The sequence below is a fragment of the Schistocerca piceifrons genome, chromosome 11 (assembly GCF_021461385.2).
Source record: "Schistocerca piceifrons isolate TAMUIC-IGC-003096 chromosome 11, iqSchPice1.1, whole genome shotgun sequence".
NCBI lineage: Eukaryota > Metazoa > Arthropoda > Insecta > Orthoptera > Acrididae > Schistocerca > Schistocerca piceifrons.
Genome location: NC_060148.1, coordinates 2,654,806 through 2,676,444, shown reverse-complemented (window position 1 = coordinate 2,676,444; position 21,639 = coordinate 2,654,806). Strand labels below are relative to the sequence as shown.

At 50.8% G+C, this 21,639-nt stretch overlaps 3 non-coding genes across 3 annotated transcripts; all 3 read left to right on the top strand.

Moving 5' to 3' along the window:
* The first annotated feature begins 3,189 nt into the window (after window positions 1-3,189).
* On the top strand, window positions 3,190-3,266 carry Trnas-cga. The gene has a single exon. It is a non-coding gene; the product is annotated as a tRNA-Ser (tRNA).
* Window positions 3,267-5,596: 2,330 nt separating this feature from the next.
* On the top strand, window positions 5,597-5,673 carry Trnas-cga. The gene has a single exon. It is a non-coding gene; the product is annotated as a tRNA-Ser (tRNA).
* Window positions 5,674-11,314: 5,641 nt separating this feature from the next.
* Trnas-cga lies at window positions 11,315-11,391 on the top strand. The gene has a single exon. It is a non-coding gene; the product is annotated as a tRNA-Ser (tRNA).
* Window positions 11,392-21,639: the final 10,248 nt, after the last annotated feature.

Sequence of the window (21,639 nt, the reverse complement as noted above, 5' to 3'; positions counted from 1 at the left end):
CAGAGTGAAAATCTCATTCTGGAAACATTCCCCAGGCTGTAGCTATGCCATGTTTCCGCAATATCCTTTCTTTCAGGAGTGCTAGTTCTGCAAGGTTCGCAGGAGAGCTTCTGTTATTTTTGGAATGTAAGAGACGATGTACTGGCAGAACTAAAGATGTGAGGATGGGGCGTGAGTCGTGCTTGGGTGGTTTGGTTGATAGAGCACTTGCCCGCGAGAGGCAAAGGTCCCGATTTCGAGTCTCGGTCCGGCACGAAGTTTTAATCTGCCAGGAAGTTTCATATCAGTGCACACTCCGCTGCAGACTGAAAATCTCATTCTGGAAACATTCCCCAGGCTGTAGCTATGCCATGTCTCCGCAATATCCTTTCTTTCAGGAGTGCTACTTCTGCAAGGTTCGCAGGAGAGCTTCTGTTAACTTTGGAAGGTAGGAGACGAGGTACTGGCAGAAGTAAAGCTGTGAGGATGGAGCGTGAGTTAAGCTTGGGTGACTCGGTTGGTAGAACACTTGGCCACGAGAGGCAAATATCCCGAGTTCGAGTCTCGGTCCAGCACGCAGTTTTAATCTGCCAGGAAGTTTCATATCAGCGCACACTCCGCTGCAGAGTGAAAATCTCATTCTGGAAACATTCCCCAGGCTGTAGCTATGCCATGTCTCCGCAATTTCCTTTCTTTCAGGAGTGCTAGTTCTGCAAGGTTCGCAGGAGAGCTTCTGTTATCTTTGGAAGGTAGGAGACGAGGTACTGGCAGAAATAAAGCTGTGAGCATGGGGCGTGAGTTGTGCTTGGGTGGCTCGGTTGGTAGAGCACTTGCCCGCGAGAGGCAAATGTCCCGAGTTCGAGTCTCGGTCCGGCACGCAGTTTTAATCTGCCAGGAAGTTTCATATCAGCGCACACTCCGCTGCAGCGTGAAAATCTCATTCTGGAAACCTTCCCCAGGCTGTAGCTATGCCATGTCTAAGCAATATCCTTTCTATCAGGAGAGCTAGTTGTGCAAGGTTCGCAGGAGAGCTTCTGTTAACTTTGGAAGGTAGGAGACGAGGTACTGGCAGAAGTAAAGCTGTGAGAATGGAGCGTGAGTTGTGCTTGGGTGGCTCGGTTGGTAGAGCACTTGCCCGCGAGAGGCAAATGTCCCGAGTTCGAGTCTCGGTCCGGCACGCAGTTTTAATCTGCCAGGAAGTTTCATATCAGCACACACTCCACTGCAGAGTGAAAATCTCATTCTGGAAACATTCCCCAGGCTGTAGCTATGCCATGTCTCAGCAATATCATTTCTTTCGGGAGAGCTAGTTCTGCAAGGTTCGCAGGAGAGCTTCTGTTATCTTTGGAAGGTAGGAGACGAGGTACTGGCAGAAATAAAGCTGTGAGCATGGGGCGTGAGTTGTGCTTGGGTGGCTCAGTTGGTAGAGCACTTGCGCCCGAGAGGCAAAAGTCCCGAGTTCGAGTCTCGGTCCGGCACGCAGTTTTAATCTGCCAGGAAGTTTCATATCAGCGCGCACTCCTCTGCAGAGTGAAAATCTCATTCTGGAAACATTCCCCAGGCTGTAGCTATGCCATGTCTCCGCAATATCCTTTCTTTCAGGGGTGCTAGTTCTGCAAAGGTTCGCAGGAGAGCTTCTGTTAACTTTGGAAGCTAGGAGACGAGGTACTGGCAGAAATAAAACTGTGAGCATGGGGCGTGAGTTGTGCTTGGGTGGCTGAGTTGGTAGAGCACTTGTCCCAGAGAGGAAAATGTCCCGAGTTCGAGTCTCGGTCCGGCACGCAGTTTTAGTCTGCCAGGAAGTTTCATATCAGCGCACACTCCGCTGCAGAGTGAAAATCTCATTCTGGAAACATTCCCCAGGCTGTAGCTATGCCATGTCTCCGCATATCCTTACTTTCAGGAGTGCTAGTTCTGCAAGGTTCGCAGGAGAGCTTCTGTTAACTTTGGAAGGTAGGAGACGAGGTACTGGCAGAAATAAAGCTTTGAGCATGGGGCGTGACTTGTGCTTGGGTGGCTCGTTGGTACAGCACTTGCCCGCAAGAGGCAAATGTCCCGAATTCGAGGATCGGTTCGGCACGCAGTTTTAATCTGCCAGGAAGTTTCATATCAGCGCACACTTCTCTGCAGAGTGAAAATCTCATTCTGGAAACATTCCCCAGGCTGTAGCTATGCCATGTCTCTGCAATATCCTTTCTTTCAGGAGTGCTAGTTCTGCAAGGTTCGCAGGAGAGCTTCTGTTAACTTTGGAAGGTAGGAGACGAGGTACTGGCAGAAGTAATGATGTGAGGATGGAGCGTGAGCCGTGCTTGGGTGGCTCAGTTGGTAGGGCAATTGCCCCCGAGAGGAAAAGGTCCCGAGTTCGAGTCTCGGTCCGGCACGCAGTTTTAATCTGCCAGGAAGTTTCATATCTGCGCACACTCCACTGCAGAGTGAAAATCTCATTCTGGAAACATTCCCCAGGCTGTAGCTATACCATGTCTCCGCAATATCCTTTCTTTCAGGAGTGCTAGTTCTGCAAGGTTCGCAGGAGCGCTTCTGTTAACTTTGGAAGGTAGGAGACGAGGTACTGGCAGAAATAAAGCTGTGAGCATGGGGCGTGAGTTGTGCTTGGGTGGCTCGGTTGGTAGAGCACTTGCCCGCGAGGGGCAAATGTCCCGTGTTCGCGTCTCGGTCCGGCACGCAGTTTTAATCTGTCAGGAAGTTTCATATCAGCGCACACTCCGCTGCAGAGTGAAAATCTCATTCTGTAAACATTCCCCAGGCTGTAGCTATGCCATGTCTCGGCAATATCCTTTCTTTCAGGAGTGCTAGTTCTGCAAGGTTCGCAGGAGAGCTTGTGTTAACTTTGGAAGGTAGGAGACGAGGTACTGGCAGAAGTAAAGCTGTGAGGATGGTGCGTGAGTTGTGCTTGGGTGGCTCGGTTTGTAGAGCACTTGCCCGCGAGAGGCAAATGTCCCGAGTTCGAGTCTCGGTCCGGCACGCAGTTTTAATCTGCCAGGAAGTTTCATATCAGCGGACACTCCACTGCAGAGTGAAAATCTCATTCTGGAAACATTCCCCAGGCTGTGGCTATGCCATGTCTCCGCAATATCCTTTCTTTCAGGAGTGCTAGTACTGCAAGGTTCGCAGGAGTGCTTCTGTTAACTTTGGAAGGTAGGAGACGAGGTACTGGCAGAAATAAAACTGTGAGCATGGGGCGTGAGTTGTGCCTGGGTGGCTCAGTTGGTAGAGCACTTGCCCCCGAGAGGCAAATGTCCCGAGTTCGAGTCTCGGTCCGGCACGCAGTTTTAATCTGCCACGAAGTTTCATATCAGCGCACACTCCGCTGCAGAGTGAAAATCTCATTCCGGAAACATTCCCCAGGCTGTAGCTATGCCATGTCTCCGCAATATCCTTTCTTTCTGGAGTGCTAGTTCTGCAAGGTTCGCAGGAGAGCTTCTGTTAACTTTGGAACGTAGGAGACGAGGTACTGGCAGAAATAAAGCTGTGAGCATGGGGCGTGAGTTGTACTTGGGTGGCTCGGTTGGTAGAGCACTTGCCCGCGAGAGGCAAAGGTCCCGAATTCGAGGCTCGGTCCGGCACGCAGTTTTAATCTGCCAGGAAGTTTCATATCAGCGCACACTTCTCTGCAGAGTGAAAATCTCATTCTGGATACATTCCCCAGGGTGTAGCTATGCCATGTCTCCGCAACATCCTTTCTTTCAGGAGTGCTAGTTCTGCAAGGTTCGCAGGAGAGCTTCTGTTAACTTTGGAAGGTAGGAGACGAGGTACTGAGAGAAATAAAGCTGTGAGCAAGGGGCGTGAGTTGTGCTTGGGTGGTTCAGTTGGTAGAGCACTTGCCCGCGAGAGGCAAATCTCCCGAGTTCGAGTCTCGATCTGGCACGCAGTTTTAATCTGCCAGGAAGTTTCATATCAGCGCACACTCCGCTGCAGAGTGAAAATCTCATTCCGGAAACATTCCCCAGGCTGTAGCTATGCCATGTCTCCGCAATATCCTTTCTTTCTGGAGTGCTAGTTCTGCAAGGTTCGCAGGAGAGCTTCTGTTAACTTTGGAACGTAGGAGACGAGGTACTGGCAGAAGTAAAGCTGTGAGGATGGAGCATGAGTTAAGTTTGGGTGACTCGGTTGGTAGAACACTTGGCCACGAGAGGCAAATGTCCCGAGTTCGAGTCTCGGTCCGGCACGCAGTTTTAATCTGCCAGGAAGTTTCATGTCAGCGCACACTCCGCTGCAGAGTGAAAATCTCATTCTGGAAACATTCCCCAGGCTGTGGCTAAGCCATGTCTCCGCAATATCCTTTCTTTCAGGAGTGCTAGTTCTGCAAGGTTCGCAGGAGAGCTTCTGTTAACTTTGGAAGGTAGGAGACGAGGTACTGGCAGAAATAAAGCTTTGAGCATGGGGCGTGACTTGTGCTTGGGTGGCTCGTTGGTAGAGCACTTGCCCGCAAGAGGCAAATGTCCCGAATTCGAGGATCGGTTCGGCACGCAGTTTTAATCTGCCAGGAAGTTTCATATCAGCGCACACTTCTCTGCAGAGTGAAAATCTCATTCTGGAAACATTCCCCAGGCTGTAGCTATGCCATGTCTCTGCAATATCCTTTCTTTCAGGAGTGCTAGTTCTGCAAGGTTCGCAGGAGAGCTTCTGTTAACTTTGGAAGGTAGGAGACGAGGTACTGGCAGAAGTAATGATGTGAGGATGGAGCGTGAGCCGTGCTTGGGTGGCTCAGTTGGTAGGGCACTTGCCCCCGAGAGGAAAAGGTCCCGAGTTCGAGTCTCGGTCCGGCACGCAGTTTTAATCTGCCAGGAAGTTTCATATCTGCGCACACTCCACTGCAGAGTGAAAATCTCATTCTGGAAACATTTCCCAGGCTGTAGCTATACCATGTCTCCGCAATATCCTTTCTTTCAGGAGGGCTAGTTCTGCAAGTTTCGCAGGAGAGCTTCTGTTAACTTTGGAAGGTAGGAGACGAAGTACTGGCAGAAATAAAGCTGTGAGCATGGGGCGTGAGTTGTGCTTGGGTGGCTCGGTTGGTAGAGCACTTGCCCGCGAGGGGCAAATGTCCCGAGTTCGCGTCTCGGTCCGGCACGCAGTTTTAATCTGTCAGGAAGTTTCATATCAGCGCACTCTCCGCTGCAGAGTGAAAATCTCATTCTGTAAACATTCCCCAGGCTGTAGCTATGCCATGTCTCGGCAATATCCTTTCTTTCAGGAGTGCTAGTTCTGCAAGGTTCGCAGGAGAGCTTGTGTTAACTTTGGAAGGTAGGAGACGAGGTACTGGCAGAAGTAAAGCTGTGAGGATGGTGCGTGAGTTGTCCTTGGGTGGCTCGGTTTGTAGAGCACTTGCCCGCGAGAGGCAAATGTCCCGAGTTCGAGTCTCGGTCCGGCACGCAGTTTTAATCTGCCAGGAAGTTTCATATCAGCGGACACTCCACTGCAGAGTGAAAATCTCATTCTGGAAACATTCCCCAGGCTGTGGCTATGCCATGTGTCCGCAATATCCTTTCTTTCAGGAGTGCTAGTACTGCAAGGTTCGCAGGAGTGCTTCTGTTAACTTTGGAAGGTAGGAGACGAGGTACTGGCAGAAATAAAACTGTGAGCATGGGGCGTGAGTTGTGCCTGGGTGGCTCAGTTGGTAGAGCACTTGCCCCCGAGAGGCAAATGTCCCGAGTTCGAGTCTCGGTCCGGCACGCAGTTTTAATCTGCCACGAAGTTTCATATCAGCGCACACTCCGCTGCAGAGTGAAAATCTCATTCCGGAAACATTCCCCAGGCTGTAGCTATGCCATGTCTCCGCAATATCCTTTCTTTCTGGAGTGCTAGTTCTGCAAGGTTCGCAGGAGAGCTTCTGTTAACTTTGGAACGTAGGAGACGAGGTACTGGCAGATATAAAGCTGTGAGCATGGGGCGTGAGTTGTACTTGGGTGGCTCGGTTGGTAGAGCACTTGCCCGCGAGAGGCAAAGGTCCCGAATTCGAGGCTCGGTCCGGCACGCAGTTTTAATCTGCCAGGAAGTTTCATATCAGCGCACACTTCTCTGCAGAGTGAAAATCTCATTCTGGAAACATTCCCCAGGCTGTAGCTATGCCATGTCTCCGCAATATCCTTTCTTTCAGGAGTGCTAGTTCTGCAAGGTTCGCAGGAGAGCTTCTGTTAACTTTGGAAGGTAGGAGACGAGGTACTGAGAGAAATAAAGCTGTGAGCAAGGGGCGTGAGTTGTGCTAGGGTGGTTCAGTTGGTAGAGCACTTGCCCGCGAGAGGCTAATCTCCCGAGTTCGAGTCTCGATCCGGCACGCAGTTTTAATCTGCCAGGAAGTTTCATATCAGCGCACACTCCGCTGCAGAGTGAAAATCTCATTCTGGAAACATTCTCCAGGCTGTAGCTATGCCATGTCTCCGTAATATCCTTTCTTTCAGGAGTGCTAGTTCTGCAAGGTTCGCAGGAGAGCTTCTGTTAACTTTGGAAGGTAGGAGACGAGGTACTGGCAGAAATAAAGCTGTGAGCATGGGGCGTGAGTTGTGCTTGGGTGGCTCGGTTGGTAGAGCACTTGCCCGCGAGAGGCAAATGTCCCGAGTTCGAGTCTCGGTCCGGCACGCAGTTTTAATCTGCCAGGAAGTTTCATATCAGCGCACACTCCGCTGCAGAGTGAAAATCTCTTTCTGGAAACATTCCCCAGGCTGTAGCTATGCCATGTCTCCGCAATATCCTTTCTTTCAGGAGTGCTAGTTCCGCAAGGTTCGCAGGAGAGCTTCTGTTAACTTTGGAAGGTAGGAGACGAGGTACTGGCAGAAATAAAGCTGTGAGCATGGGGCGTGAGTTGTGCTTGGGTGGCTCAGGTGGTAGAGCACTTGCCCGCGAGAGGCAAATGTCCCGAATTCGAGTCTCGGTCCGGCACGCAGTTTTAATCTGTCAGGAAGTTTCATATCAGCGCACACTCCGCTGCTGAGTGAAAATCTCATTCTGGAAACATTCCCCAGGCTGTAGCTATGCCATGTCTCCGCAATATCCTTTCTATCAGGAGTGCTAGTTCTGCAAGGTTCGCAGGAGAGCTTCTGTTAACTTTGGAAGGTAGGAGACGAGGTACTGGCAGAAATAAAGCTGTGAGCTTGGGCCGTGAGTTATGCTCGGGTGGCTCAGTTAGTAGAGCACTTGCCCCCGAGAGGCAAATGTCCCGAGTTCGAGTCTTGGTCCGGCACGCAGTTTTAATCTGCCAGGAAGTTTCATATCAGCGCACACTCCACTGCAGAGTGAAAATCTCATTCCGGAAACATTCCCCAGGCTGTAGCTAAGCCATGTCTCCGCAATATCTTATCTTTCAGGAGTGCTAGTTCTTCAAGGTTCGCAGGAGATCTTCTGTTACCTTTGGAAGGTAGGAGACGAGGTACTGGCAGAAGTAAAGCTGTGAGGATGGAGCGTGAGTTGTGCTTGGGTGGCTCAGTTGGTAGAGCACTTGCCCCCGAGAGGCAAAAGTCCCGAGTTCGAGTCTCGGTCCGGCACGCACTTTTAATCTGCCAGGAAGTTTCATATCAGCGCACACTCCACTGCAGAGTGAAAATCTCATTCCGGAAACATTCCCCAGGCTGTAGCTAAGCCATGTCTCCGCAATATCTTATCTTTCAGGAGTGCTAGTTCTTCAAGGTTCGCAGGAGATCTTCTGTTATCTTTGGAAGGTAGGAGACGAGGTACTGGCAGAAGTAAAGCTGTGAGGATGGAGCGTGAGTTGTGCTTGGGTGGCTCGGTTGGTAGAGCACTTGCCCGCGAGAGGCAAACGTCCCGAGTTCGAGTCTCGGTCCGGCACGAAGTTTTAATCTGCCATGAAGTTTCATATCAGCGCACACTCCGCTGCAGAGTGAAAATCTCATTCTGGAAACATTCCACAGGCTGTAGCTATGCCATTTCTACGCAATGTCCTTTCTTTCAGGAGTGCTAGTTCTTCGAGTTTTGCAGGAGAGCTTCTGTTATCTTTGGAATTTAGGAGACGAGGTACTGGCAGAAATAAAGCTGTGAGGATGGAGCGTGGGTCGTGCTTATGTGGCTCACTTGGTAGAGCACTTGCCCGCGAGAGGCAAATGTCCCGAGTTCGAGTCTCGGTCTGGCACGCAGATTTAATCTGCCAGGAAGTTTCATATCAGCGCACACTGCACTGCAGAGTGAAAATCTCATTCTGGAAACATTCCCCAGCCTGTGGCTATGCCATGACTCCGCAATATCCTTTCTTTCAGGAGTGCTAGTTCTGCAAGGTTCGCAGGAGAGCTTCTGTTAACTTTGTAAGGTAGGAGATGAGGTACTGGCAGAAGTAAAGCTGTGAGGATGGGGCGTGAGTCGTGCTTGGGTGGCTCAGTTGGTAGAGCACTTGCCACCGAGAGGCAAAGGTACCGAGTTCGAGTCTCGGTCCGGCACGCAGTTTTAATCTGCCAGGAACTTTCATATCAGCGCACACTCCGCTGCAGAGTGAAAATCTCATTCTGGAAACATTCCCCAGGCTGTAGCTATGCCATGTCTCCGCAATATCCTTTCTTTCAGGAGTGCTGGTTCTGCAAGTTTCGCACGAGAACTCCTGTTAACTTTAGAAGGTAGGATACGAGGTACTGGCAGAAATAAAGCTGTGAGGATGGAGCGTGAGTTGTGCTTGGGTGGCTCGGTTGGTAGAGCATTTGCCCGCGAGAGGCAAATGTCCTGAGCTCGAGTCTTGGTCCGGCACGCAGTTTTATTCTGCCAGGAAGTTTCATAACAGCGCACACTCCGCTGCAGAGTGAAAATCTCATTCTGGAAACATTCCCCAGGCTGTAGCTATGCCATGTCTCCGCAATATCCTTTCTTTCAGGAGTGCTAGTTCTGCAAGCTTCGCAGGAGCGCTTCTGTTAACTTTGGAAGGTAGGAGACGAGGTACTGGCAGAAGTAAAGCTGTGAGGATGGAGCGTGAGTTGTGCTTGGGTGGCTCAGGTGGTAGAGCACTTGCCCCCCAGAGGAAAAGGTCCCGATTTCGAGTCTCGGTCTGGCACGCAGTTTTAATCTGCCAGGAAGTTTCATATCAGCGCACACTCCGCTGCAGAGTGAAAATCTCATTCTGGAAACATTCCCCAGGCTGTAGCTATGCCATGTCTCCGCAATATCCTTTCTTTCTGGAGTGCTAGTTCTGCAAGGTTCGCAGGAGAGCTTCTGTTAACTTTGGAACGTAGGAGACGAGGTACTGGCAGAAATAAAGCTGTGAGCATGGGGCGTGAGTTGTACTTGGGTGGCTCGGTTGGTAGAGCACTTGCCCGCGAGAGGCAAAGGTCCCGAATTCGAGGCTCGGTCCGGCACGCAGTTTTAATCTGCCAGGAAGTTTCATATCAGCGCACACTTCTCTGCAGAGTGAAAATCTCATTCTGGATACATTCCCCAGGCTGTAGCTATGCCATGTCTCCGCAACATCCTTTCTTTCAGGAGTGCTAGTTCTGCAAGGTTCGCAGGAGAGCTTCTGTTAACTTTGGAAGGTAGGAGACGAGGTACTGAGAGAAATAAAGCTGTGAGCAAGGGGCGTGAGTTGTGCTTGGGTGGTTCAGTTGGTAGAGCACTTGCCCGCGAGAGGCAAATCTCCCGAGTTCGAGTCTCGATCTGGCACGCAGTTTTAATCTGCCAGGAAGTTTCATATCAGCGCACACTCCGCTGCAGAGTGAAAATCTCATTCCGGAAACATTCCCCAGGCTGTAGCTATGCCATGTCTCCGCAATATCCTTTCTTTCTGGAGTGCTAGTTCTGCAAGGTTCGCAGGAGAGCTTCTGTTAACTTTGGAACGTAGGAGACGAGGTACTGGCAGAAGTAAAGCTGTGAGGATGGAGCATGAGTTAAGTTTGGGTGACTCGGTTGGTAGAACACTTGGCCACGAGAGGCAAATGTCCCGAGTTCGAGTCTCGGTCCGGCACGCAGTTTTAATCTGCCAGGAAGTTTCATGTCAGCGCACACTCCGCTGCAGAGTGAAAATCTCATTCTGGAAACATTCCCCAGGCTGTGGCTAAGCCATGTCTCCGCAATATCCTTTCTTTCAGGAGTGCTAGTTCTGCAAGGTTCGCAGGAGAGCTTCTGTTAACTTTGGAAGGTAGGAGACGAGGTACTGGCAGAAATAAAGCTTTGAGCATGGGGCGTGACTTGTGCTTGGGTGGCTCGTTGGTAGAGCACTTGCCCGCAAGAGGCAAATGTCCCGAATTCGAGGATCGGTTCGGCACGCAGTTTTAATCTGCCAGGAAGTTTCATATCAGCGCACACTTCTCTGCAGAGTGAAAATCTCATTCTGGAAACATTCCCCAGGCTGTAGCTATGCCATGTCTCTGCAATATCCTTTCTTTCAGGAGTGCTAGTTCTGCAAGGTTCGCAGGAGAGCTTCTGTTAACTTTGGAAGGTAGGAGACGAGGTACTGGCAGAAGTAATGATGTGAGGATGGAGCGTGAGCCGTGCTTGGGTGGCTCAGTTGGTAGGGCACTTGCCCCCGAGAGGAAAAGGTCCCGAGTTCGAGTCTCGGTCCGGCACGCAGTTTTAATCTGCCAGGAAGTTTCATATCTGCGCACACTCCACTGCAGAGTGAAAATCTCATTCTGGAAACATTCCCCAGGCTGTAGCTATACCATGTCTCCGCAATATCCTTTCTTTCAGGAGTGCTAGTTCTGCAAGTTTCGCAGGAGAGCTTCTGTTAACTTTGGAAGGTAGGAGACGAGGTACCGGCAGAAATAAAGCTGTGAGCATGGGGCGTGAGTTGTGCTTGGGTGGCTCGGTTGGTAGAGCACTTGCCCGCGAGGGGCAAATGTCCCGAGTTCGCGTCTCGGTCCGGCACGCAGTTTTAATCTGTCAGGAAGTTTCATATCAGCGCACTCTCCGCTGCAGAGTGAAAATCTCATTCTGTAAACATTCCCCAGGCTGTAGCTATGCCATGTCTCGGCAATATCCTTTCTTTCAGGAGTGCTACTTCTGCAAGGTTCGCAGGAGAGCTTGTGTTAACTTTGGAAGGTAGGAGACGAGGTACTGGCAGAAGTAAAGCTGTGAGGATGGTGCGTGAGTTGTCCTTGGGTGGCTCGGTTTGTAGAGCACTTGCCCGCGAGAGGCAAATGTCCCGAGTTCGAGTCTCGGTCCGGCACGCAGTTTTAATCTGCCAGGAAGTTTCATATCAGCGGACACTCCACTGCAGAGTGAAAATCTCATTCTGGAAACATTCCCCAGGCTGTGGCTATGCCATGTCTCCGCAATATCCTTTCTTTCAGGAGTGCTAGTACTGCAAGGTTCGCAGGAGTGCTTCTGTTAACTTTGGAAGGTAGGAGACGAGGTACTGGCAGAAATAAAACTGTGAGCATGGGGCGTGAGTTGTGCCTGGGTGGCTCAGTTGGTAGAGCACTTGCCCCCGAGTGGCAAATGCCCCGAGTTCGAGTCTCGGTCCGGCACGCAGTTTTAATCTGCCACGAAGTTTCATATCAGCGCACACTCCGCTGCAGAGTGAAAATCTCATTCCGGAAACATTCCCCAGGCTGTAGCTATGCCATGTCTCCGCAATATCCTTTCTTTCTGGAGTGCTAGTTCTGCAAGGTTCGCAGGAGAGCTTCTGTTAACTTTGGAACGTAGGAGACGAGGTACTGGCAGAAATAAAGCTGTGAGCATGGGGCGTGAGTTGTACTTGGGTGGCTCGGTTGGTAGAGCACTTGCCCGCGAGAGGCAAAGGTCCCGAATTCGAGGCTCGGTCCGGCACGCAGTTTTAATCTGCCAGGAAGTTTCATATCAGCGCACACTTCTCTGCAGAGTGAAAATCTCATTCTGGAAACATTCCCCAGGCTGTAGCTATGCCATGTCTCCGCAATATCCTTTCTTTCAGGAGTGCTAGTTCTGCAAGGTTCGCAGGAGAGCTTCTGTTAACTTTGGAAGGTAGGAGACGAGGTACTGAGAGAAATAAAGCTGTGAGCAAGGGGCGTGAGTTGTGCTAGGGTGGTTCAGTTGGTAGAGCACTTGCCCGCGAGAGGCTAATCTCCCGAGTTCGAGTCTCGATCCGGCACGCAGTTTTAATCTGCCAGGAAGTTTCATATCAGCGCACACTCCGCTGCAGAGTGAAAATCTCATTCTGGAAACATTCTCCAGGCTGTAGCTATGCCATGTCTCCGTAATATCCTTTCTTTCAGGAGTGCTAGTTCTGCAAGGTTCGCAGGAGAGCTTCTGTTAACTTTGGAAGGTAGGAGACGAGGTACTGGCAGAAATAAAGCTGTGAGCATGGGGCGTGAGTTGTGCTTGGGTGGCTCGGTTGGTAGAGCACTTGCCCGCGAGAGGCAAATGTCCCGAGTTCGAGTCTCGGTCCGGCACGCAGTTTTAATCTGCCAGGAAGTTTCATATCAGCGCACACTCCGCTGCAGAGTGAAAATCTCTTTCTGGAAACATTCCCCAGGCTGTAGCTATGCCATGTCTCCGCAATATCCTTTCTTTCAGGAGTGCTAGTTCCGCAAGGTTCGCAGGAGAGCTTCTGTTAACTTTGGAAGGTAGGAGACGAGGTACTGGCAGAAATAAAGCTGTGAGCATGGGGCGTGAGTTGTGCTTGGGTGGCTCAGGTGGTAGAGCACTTGCCCGCGAGAGGCAAATGTCCCGAATTCGAGTCTCGGTCCGGCACGCAGTTTTAATCTGTCAGGAAGTTTCATATCAGCGCACACTCCGCTGCTGAGTGAAAATCTCATTCTGGAAACATTCCCCAGGCTGTAGCTATGCCATGTCTCCGCAATATCCTTTCTATCAGGAGTGCTAGTTCTGCAAGGTTCGCAGGAGAGCTTCTGTTAACTTTGGAAGGTAGGAGACGAGGTACTGGCAGAAATAAAGCTGTGAGCTTGGGCCGTGAGTTATGCTCGGGTGGCTCAGTTAGTAGAGCACTTGCCCCCGAGAGGCAAATGTCCCGAGTTCGAGTCTTGGTCCGGCACGCAGTTTTAATCTGCCATGAAGTTTCATATCAGCGCACACTCCGCTGCAGAGTGAAAATCTCATTCTGGAAACATTCCACAGGCTGTAGCTATGCCATTTCTACGCAATGTCCTTTCTTTCAGGAGTGCTAGTTCTTCGAGTTTTGCAGGAGAGCTTCTGTTATCTTTGGAATTTAGGAGACGAGGTACTGGCAGAAATAAAGCTGTGAGGATGGAGCGTGGGTCGTGCTTATGTGGCTCAGTTGGTAGAGCACTTGCCCGCGAGAGGCAAATGTCCCGAGTTCGAGTCTCGGTCTGGCACGCAGATTTAATCTGCCAGGAAGTTTCATATCAGCGCACACTGCACTGCAGAGTGAAAATCTCATTCTGGAAACATTCCCCAGCCTGTGGCTATGCCATGACTCCGCAATATCCTTTCTTTCAGGAGTGCTAGTTCTGCAAGGTTCGCAGGAGAGCTTCTGTTAACTTTGTAAGGTAGGAGATGAGGTACTGGCAGAAGTAAAGCTGTGAGGATGGGGCGTGAGTCGTGCTTGGGTGGCTCAGTTGGTAGAGCACTTGCCACCGAGAGGCAAAGGTACCGAGTTCGAGTCTCGGTCCGGCACGCAGTTTTAATCTGCCAGGAACTTTCATATCAGCGCACACTCCGCTGCAGAGTGAAAATCTCATTCTGGAAACATTCCCCAGGCTGTAGCTATGCCATGTCTCCGCAATATCCTTTCTTTCAGGAGTGCTGGTTCTGCAAGTTTCGCACGAGAACTCCTGTTAACTTTAGAAGGTAGGATACGAGGTACTGGCAGAAATAAAGCTGTGAGGATGGAGCGTGAGTTGTGCTTGGGTGGCTCGGTTGGTAGAGCATTTGCCCGCGAGAGGCAAATGTCCTGAGCTCGAGTCTTGGTCCGGCACGCAGTTTTATTCTGCCAGGAAGTTTCATATCAGCGCACACTCCGCTGCAGAGTGAAAATCTCATTCTGGAAACATTCCCCAGGCTGTAGCTATGCCATGTCTCCGCAATATCCTTTCTTTCAGGAGTGCTAGTTCTGCAAGCTTCGCAGGAGCGCTTCTGTTAACTTTGGAAGGTAGGAGACGAGGTACTGGCAGAAGTAAAGCTGTGAGGATGGAGCGTGAGTTGTGCTTGGGTGGCTCAGGTGGTAGAGCACTTGCCCCCCAGAGGAAAAGGTCCCGATTTCGAGTCTCGGTCTGGCACGCAGTTTTAATCTGCCAGGAAGTTTCATATCAGCGCACACTCCGCTGCAGAGTGAAAATCTCATTCTGGAAACATTCCCCAGGCTGTAGCTATGCCATGTCTCCGCAATATCCTTTCTTTCAGGAGTGCTAGTTCTGCAAGTTTCGCAGGAGAACTTCTGTTAACTTTCGAAGGTAGGAGACGAGGTACTGGCAGAAATAAAGCTGTGAGGATGGAGCGTGAGTTGTGCTTGGGTGGCTCGGTTGGTAGAGCACTTGCCCGCGACAGGCAAATGTCCCGAGTTCGAGTCTTGGTCCGGCACGCAGTTTTAATCTGCCAGGAAGCTTCATATCAGCGCACACTCCGCTGCAGAGTGAAAATCTCATTCTGGAAACATTCCCCAGGCTGTAGCTATGCCATGTCTCCACAATATCCTTTCTTTCAGGAGTGCTAGTTCTGCAAGGTTCGCAGGAGCGCTTCTGTTAACTTTGGAAGGTAGGAGACGAGGCACTGGCAGAAATAAAGCTGTGAGCATGAGGCGTGAGTTGTGCTTGGGTGGCTCAGGTGGTAGAGCACTTGCCCCCCAGAGGAAAAATTCCCGAGTTCGAGTCTCGGTCTGGCACACAGTTTTAATCTGCCATGAAGTTTCATATCAGCGCACACTCTGCTGCAGAGTGAAAATCTCATTCTGGAAACATTCCCCAGGCTGTAGCTATGCCATTTCTCCGCAATATCCTTTCTTTCAGGAGTGCTAGTTCTGCAAGGTTCGCAGGAGAGCTTCTGTTAACTTTGGAAGGTAGGAGACGAGGTACTGGCAGAAGTAAAGCTGTGAGGATGGAGCGTGAGTCGTGCTTGGGTGGCTCAGTTGCTAGAGTACTTGTCCGCGAGAGGCAAAGGTCCCGAGTTCGAGTCTCGGTCCGGCACGCAGTTTTAATCTGCCAGGAAGTTTCATATCAGCGCACACTCTGCTGCAGAGTGAAAATCTAATTCTGGAAACATTCCCCAGGCTGTAGCAATGCCATGTCTCCGCAATATCCTTTCTTTCAGGAGTGCTAGTTCTGCAAGGTTCGCAGGAGAGGTTCTGTTAACTTTGGAAGGTAGGAGACGAGGTACTGGCAGAAATAAAGCTGTGAGCATGGGGCGTGAGTTGTGCTTGCATGGCTCAGTTGGTAGAGCACTTGCCCCCGAGAGGCAAAGGTCCCGAGTTCGAGTCTCGGTCCGGCACGCAGTTTTAATCTTCCAGGAAGTTACATATCAGCGCACACTCCTCTGCAGAGTGAAAATCTCATTCTGGAAACATTCCCCAGGCTGTGGCTATGCCATGTCTCCGCAATATCCTTTCTTTCAGGAGTGCTAGTTCTGCAAGATTCGCAGGAGAGCTTCTGTTAACTTTGGAAGGTAGGAGACGAGGTACTGGCAGAAATAAAGCTGTGGCAATGGGGCGTGAGTTGTGCTTGGGTGGCTCGGTTGGTAGAGCACTTCCCCGCAAGAGGCAAATGTCCCGAGTTCGGGTATCGGTCCGGCACGCAGTTTTAATCTTCCAGGAAGTTTCATATCAGCGCACACTCCTCTGCAGAGTGAAAATCTCATTCTGGAAACATTCCCCAGGCTGTGGCTATGCCATGTCTCCGCAAAATCCTTTCTTTCAGGAGTGCTAGTTCTGCAAGGTTCGCAGGAGAGCTTCTGTTAACTTTGGAAGGTAGGAGACGACCTACTGGCAGAAGTAAAGCTGTGAGGATGTAGCGTGGGTCGTGCTTGGGTGGCTCAGTTGGTAGAGCACTTGCCCCCGAGAGGCAAAGGTCACGAGTTCGAGTCTCGGTCCGGCACGCAGTTTTAATCTGCCAGGAAGTTTCATATCAGCGCACACTCCGCTGCAGAGTGAAAATCTCATTCTGGAAACATTCCCCAGCCTGTGGCTATGCCATGTCTCCGCAATATCCTTTCTTTCAGGAGTGTCAGTTCTGCAAGGTTCGCAGGAGAGCTTCTGTTAACTTTGGAAGGTAGGAGACGAGGTACTGGCAGAAATAAAGCTGTGAGCATGGGGCGTGAGTTGTGCTTGCATGGCTCAGTTGGTGGAGCACTTGCCCCCGAGAGGCAAAGGTCCCGAGTTCGAGTCTCATTCCGGCACACAGTTTTAATCTGCCAGGAAGTTTCATATCAGCGCACACTCCGCTGCAGAGTGAAAATCTCATTCTGGAAACGTTCCCCAGGCTGTAGCTATGCTATGTCTCCGCAATATCCTTTCTTTCAGGAGTGCTAGTTCTGCCAGGTTTGCAGGACTGCTTCTGTTAACTTTGGAAGCTAGGAGACGAGGTACTGGCAGAAGTAAAGCTGTGAGGATGTAGCGTGAGTCGTGCTTGGGTGGCTCAGTTGGTAGAGCACTTGCCCCCGAGAAGCAAAGGTCCCGAGTTCGAGTCTCGGTCCGTCACGCAGTTTTAATCTGCCAGGAAGTTTCATATCTGCGCACACTCCACTGCAGAGTGAAAATCTCATTCTGGAAACATTCCCCAGGCTGTAGCTATACCATGTCTCCGCAATATCCTTTCTTTCAGGAGTGCTAGTTCTGCAAGTTTCGCAGGAGAGCTTCTGTTAACTTTGGAAGGTAGGAGAAGAGGTACTGGCAGAAATAAAGCTGTGAGCATGGGGCGTGAGTTGTGCTTGGGTGGCTCGGCTGGTAGAGCACTTGCCCGCGAGGGGCAAATGTCCCGAGTTCGCGTCTCGGTCCGGCACGCAGTTTTAATCTGTCAGGAAGTTTCATATCAGCGCACTCTCCGCTGCAGAGTGAAAATCTCATTCTGTAAACATTCCCCAGGCTGTAGCTATGCCATGTCTCGGCAATATCCTTTCTTTCAGGAGTGCTAGTTCTGCAAGGTTCGCAGGAGAACTTGTGTTAACTTTGGAAGGTAGGAGACGAGGTACTGGCAGAAGTAAAGCTGTGAGGATGGTGCGTGAGTTGTCCTTGGGTGGCTCGGTTTGTAGAGCACTTGCCCGCGAGAGGCAAATGTCCCGAGTTCGAGTCTCGGTCCGGCACGCAGTTTTAATCTGCCACGAAGTTTCATATCAGCGCACACTCCGCTGCAGAGTGAAAATCTCATTCCGGAAACATTCCCCAGGCAGTAGCTATGCCATGTCTCCGCAATATCCTTTCTTTCTGGAGTGCTAGTTCTGCAAGGTTCGCAGGAGAGCTTCTGTTAACTTTGGAACGTAGGAGACGAGGTACTGGCAGAAATAAAGCTGTGAGCATGGGGCGTGAGTTGTACTTGGGTGGCTCGGTTGGTAGAGCACTTGCCCGCGAGAGGCAAAGGTCCCGAATTCGAGGCTCGGTCCGGCACGCAGTTTTAATCTGCCAGGAAGTTTCATATCAGCGCACACTTCTCTGCAGAGTGAAAATCTCATTCTGGAAACATTCCCCAGGCTGTAGCTATGCCATGTCTCCGCAATATCCTTTCTTTCAGGAGTGCTAGTTCTGCAAGGTTCGCAGGAGAGCTTCTGTTAACTTTGGAAGGTAGGAGACGAGGTACTGAGAGAAATAAAGCTGTGAGCAAGGGGCGTGAGTTGTGCTAGGGTGGTTCAGTTGGTAGAGCACTTGCCCGCGAGAGGCTAATCTCCCGAGTTCGAGTCTCGATCCGGCACGCAGTTTTAATCTGCCAGGAAGTTTCATATCAGCGCACACTCCGCTGCAGAGTGAAAATCTCATTCTGGAAACATTCTCCAGGCTGTAGCTATGCCATGTCTCCGTAATATCCTTTCTTTCAGGAGTGCTAGTTCTGCAAGGTTCGCAGGAGAGCTTCTGTTAACTTTGGAAGGTAGGAGACGAGGTACTGGCAGAAATAAAGCTGTGAGCATGGGGCGTGAGTTGTGCTTGGGTGGCTCGGTTGGTAGAGCACTTGCCCGCGAGAGGCAAATGTCCCGAGTTCGAGTCTCGGTCCGGCACGCAGTTTTAATCTGCCAGGAAGTTTCATATCAGCGCACACTCCGCTGCAGAGTGAAAATCTCTTTCTGGAAACATTCCCCAGGCTGTAGCTATGCCATGTCTCCGCAATATCCTTTCTTTCAGGAGTGCTAGTTCCGCAAGGTTCGCAGTAGAGCTTCTGTTAACTTTGGAAGGTAGGAGACGAGGTACTGGCAGAAATAAAGCTGTGAGCATGGGGCGTGAGTTGTGCTTGGGTGGCTCAGGTGGTAGAGCACTTGCCCGCGAGAGGCAAATGTCCCGAATTCGAGTCTCGGTCCGGCACGCAGTTTTAATCTGTCAGGAAGTTTCATATCAGCGCACACTCCGCTGCTGAGTGAAAATCTCATTCTGGAAACATTCCCCAGGCTGTAGCTATGCCATGTCTCCGCAATATCCTTTCTATCAGGAGTGCTAGTTCTGCAAGGTTCGCAGGAGAGCTTCTGTTAACTTTGGAAGGTAGGAGACGAGGTACTGGCAGAAATAAAGCTGTGAGCTTGGGCCGTGAGTTATGCTCGGGTGGCTCAGTTAGTAGAGCACTTGCCCCCGAGAAGCAAAAGTCCCGAGTTCGAGTCTCGGTCCGGCACGCACTTTTAATCTGCCAGGAAGTTTCATATCAGCGCACACTCCACTGCAGAGTGAAAATCTCATTCCGGAAACATTCCCCAGGCTGTAGCTAAGCCATGTCTCCGCAATATCTTATCTTTCAGGAGTGCTAGTTCTTCAAGGTTCGCAGGAGATCTTCTGTTATCTTTGGAAGGTAGGAGACGAGGTACTGGCAGAAGTAAAGCTGTGAGGATGGAGCGTGAGTTGTGCTTGGGTGGCTCGGTTGGTAGAGCACTTGCCCGCGAGAGGCAAACGTCCCGAGTTCGAGTCTCGGTCCGGCACGAAGTTTTAATCTGCCATGAAGTTTCATATCAGCGCACACTCCGCTGCAGAGTGAAAATCTCATTCTGGAAACATTCCACAGGCTGTAGCTATGCCATTTCTACGCAATGTCCTTTCTTTCAGGAGTGCTAGTTCTTCGAGTTTTGCAGGAGAGCTTCTGTTATCTTTGGAATTTAGGAGACGAGGTACTGGCAGAAATAAAGCTGTGAGGATGGAGCGTGGGTCGTGCTTATGTGGCTCAGTTGGTAGAGCACTTGCCCGCGAGAGGCAAATGTCCCGAGTTCGAGTCTCGGTCTGGCACGCAGATTTAATCTGCCAGGAAGTTTCATATCAGCGCACACTGCACTGCAGAGTGAAAATCTCATTCTGGAAACATTCCCCAGCCTGTGGCTATGCCATGACTCCGCAATATCCTTTCTTTCAGGAGTGCTAGTTCTGCAAGGTTCGCAGGAGAGCTTCTGTTAACTTAGTAAGGTAGGAGATGAGGTACTGGCAGAAGTAAAGCTGTGAGGATGGGGCGTGAGTCGTGCTTGGGTGGCTCAGTTGGTAGAGCACTTGCCACCGAGAGGCAAAGGTACCGAGTTCGAGTCTCGGTCCGGCACGCAGTTTTAATCTGCCAGGAACTTTCATATCAGCGCACACTCCGCTGCAGAGTGAAAATCTCATTCTGGAAACATTCCCCAGGCTGTAGCTATGCCATGTCTCCGCAATATCCTTTCTTTCAGGAGTGCTGGTTCTGCAAGTTTCGCACGAGAACTCCTGTTAACTTTAGAAGGTAGGATACGAGGTACTGGCAGAAATAAAGCTGTGAGGATGGAGCGTGAGTTGTGCTTGGGTGGCTCGGTTGGTAGAGCATTTGCCCGCGAGAGGCAAATGTCCTGAGCTCGAGTCTTGGTCCGGCACGCAGTTTTATTCTGCCAGGAAGTTTCATATCAGCGCACACTCCGCTGCAGAGTGAAAATCTCATTCTTGAAACATTCCCCAGGCTGTAGCTATGCCATGTCTCCGCAATATCCTTTCTTTCAGGAGTGCTAGTTCTGCAAGCTTCGCAGGAGCGCTTCTGTTAACTTTGGAAGGTAGGAGACGAGGTACTGGCAGAAGTAAAGCTGTGAGGATGGAGCGTGAGTTGTGCTTGGGTGGCTCAGGTGGTAGAGCACTTGCCCCCCAGAGGAAAAGGTCCCGATTTCGAGTCTCGGTCTGGCACGCAGTTTTAATCTGCCAGGAAGTTTCATATCAGCGCACACTCCGCTGCAGAGTGAAAATCTCATTCTGGAAACATTCCCCAGGCTGTAGCTATGCCATGTCTCCGCAATATCCTTTCTTTCAGGAGTGCTAGTTCTGCAAGTTTCGCAGGAGAACTTCTGTTAACTTTCGAAGGTAGGAGACGAGGTACTGGCAGAAATAAAGCTGTGAGGATGGAGCGTGAGTTGTGCTTGGGTGGCTCTTTTGGTAGAGCACTTGCCCGCGACAGGCAAATGTCCCGAGTTCGAGTCTTGGTCCGGCACGCAGTTTTAATCTGCCAGGAAGCTTCATATCAGCGCACACTCCGCTGCAGAGTGAAAATCTCATTCTGGAAACATTCCCCAGGCTGTAGCTATGCCATGTCTCCACAATATCCTTTCTTTCAGGAGTGCTAGTTCTGCAAGGTTCGCAGGAGCGCTTCTGTTAACTTTGCAAGGTAGGAGACGAGGCACTGGCAGAAATAAAGCTGTGAGCATGAGGCGTGAGTTGTGCTTGGGTGGCTCAGGTGGTAGAGCACTTGCCCCCCAGAGGAAAAATTCCCGAGTTCGAGTCTCGGTCTGGCACACAGTTTTAATCTGCCATGAAGTTTCATATCAGCGCACACTCTGCTGCAGAGTGAAAATCTCATTCTGGAAACATTCCCCAGGCTGTAGCTATGCCATTTCTCCGCAATATCCTTTCTTTCAGGAGTGCTAGTTCTGCAAGGTTCGCAGGAGAGCTTCTGTTAACTTTGGAAGGTAGGAGACGAGGTACTGGCAGAAGTAAAGCTGTGAGGATGGAGCGTGAGTCGTGCTTGGGTGGCTCAGTTGCTAGAGTACTTGTCCGCGAGAGGCAAAGGTCCCGAGTTCGAGTCTCGGTCCGGCACGCAGTTTTAATCTGCCAGGAAGTTTCATATCAGCGCACACTCTGCTGCAGAGTGAAAATCTAATTCTGGAAACATTCCCCAGGCTGTAGCAATGCCATGTCTCCGCAATATCCTTTCTTTCAGGAGTGCTAGTTCTGCAAGGTTCGCAGGAGAGGTTCTGTTAACTTTGGAAGGTAGGAGACGAGGTACTGGCAGAAATAAAGCTGTGAGCATGGGGCGTGAGTTGTGCTTCCATGGCTCAGTTGGTAGAGCACTTGCCCCCGAGAGGCAAAGGTCCCGAGTTCGAGTCTCGGTCCGGCACGCAGTTTTAATCTTCCAGGAAGTTACATATCAGCGCACACTCCTCTGCAGAGTGAAAATCTCATTCTGGAAACATTCCCCAGGCTGTGGCTATGCCATGTCTCCGCAATATCCTTTCTTTCAGGAGTGCTAGTTCTGCAAGATTCGCAGGAGAGCTTCTGTTAACTTTGGAAGGTAGGAGACGAGGTACTGGCAGAAATAAAGCTGTGGCAATGGGGCGTGAGTTGTGCTTGGGTGGCTCGGTTGGTAGAGCACTTCCCCGCAAGAGGCAAATGTCCCGAGTTCGGGTATCGGTCCGGCACGCAGTTTTAATCTTCCA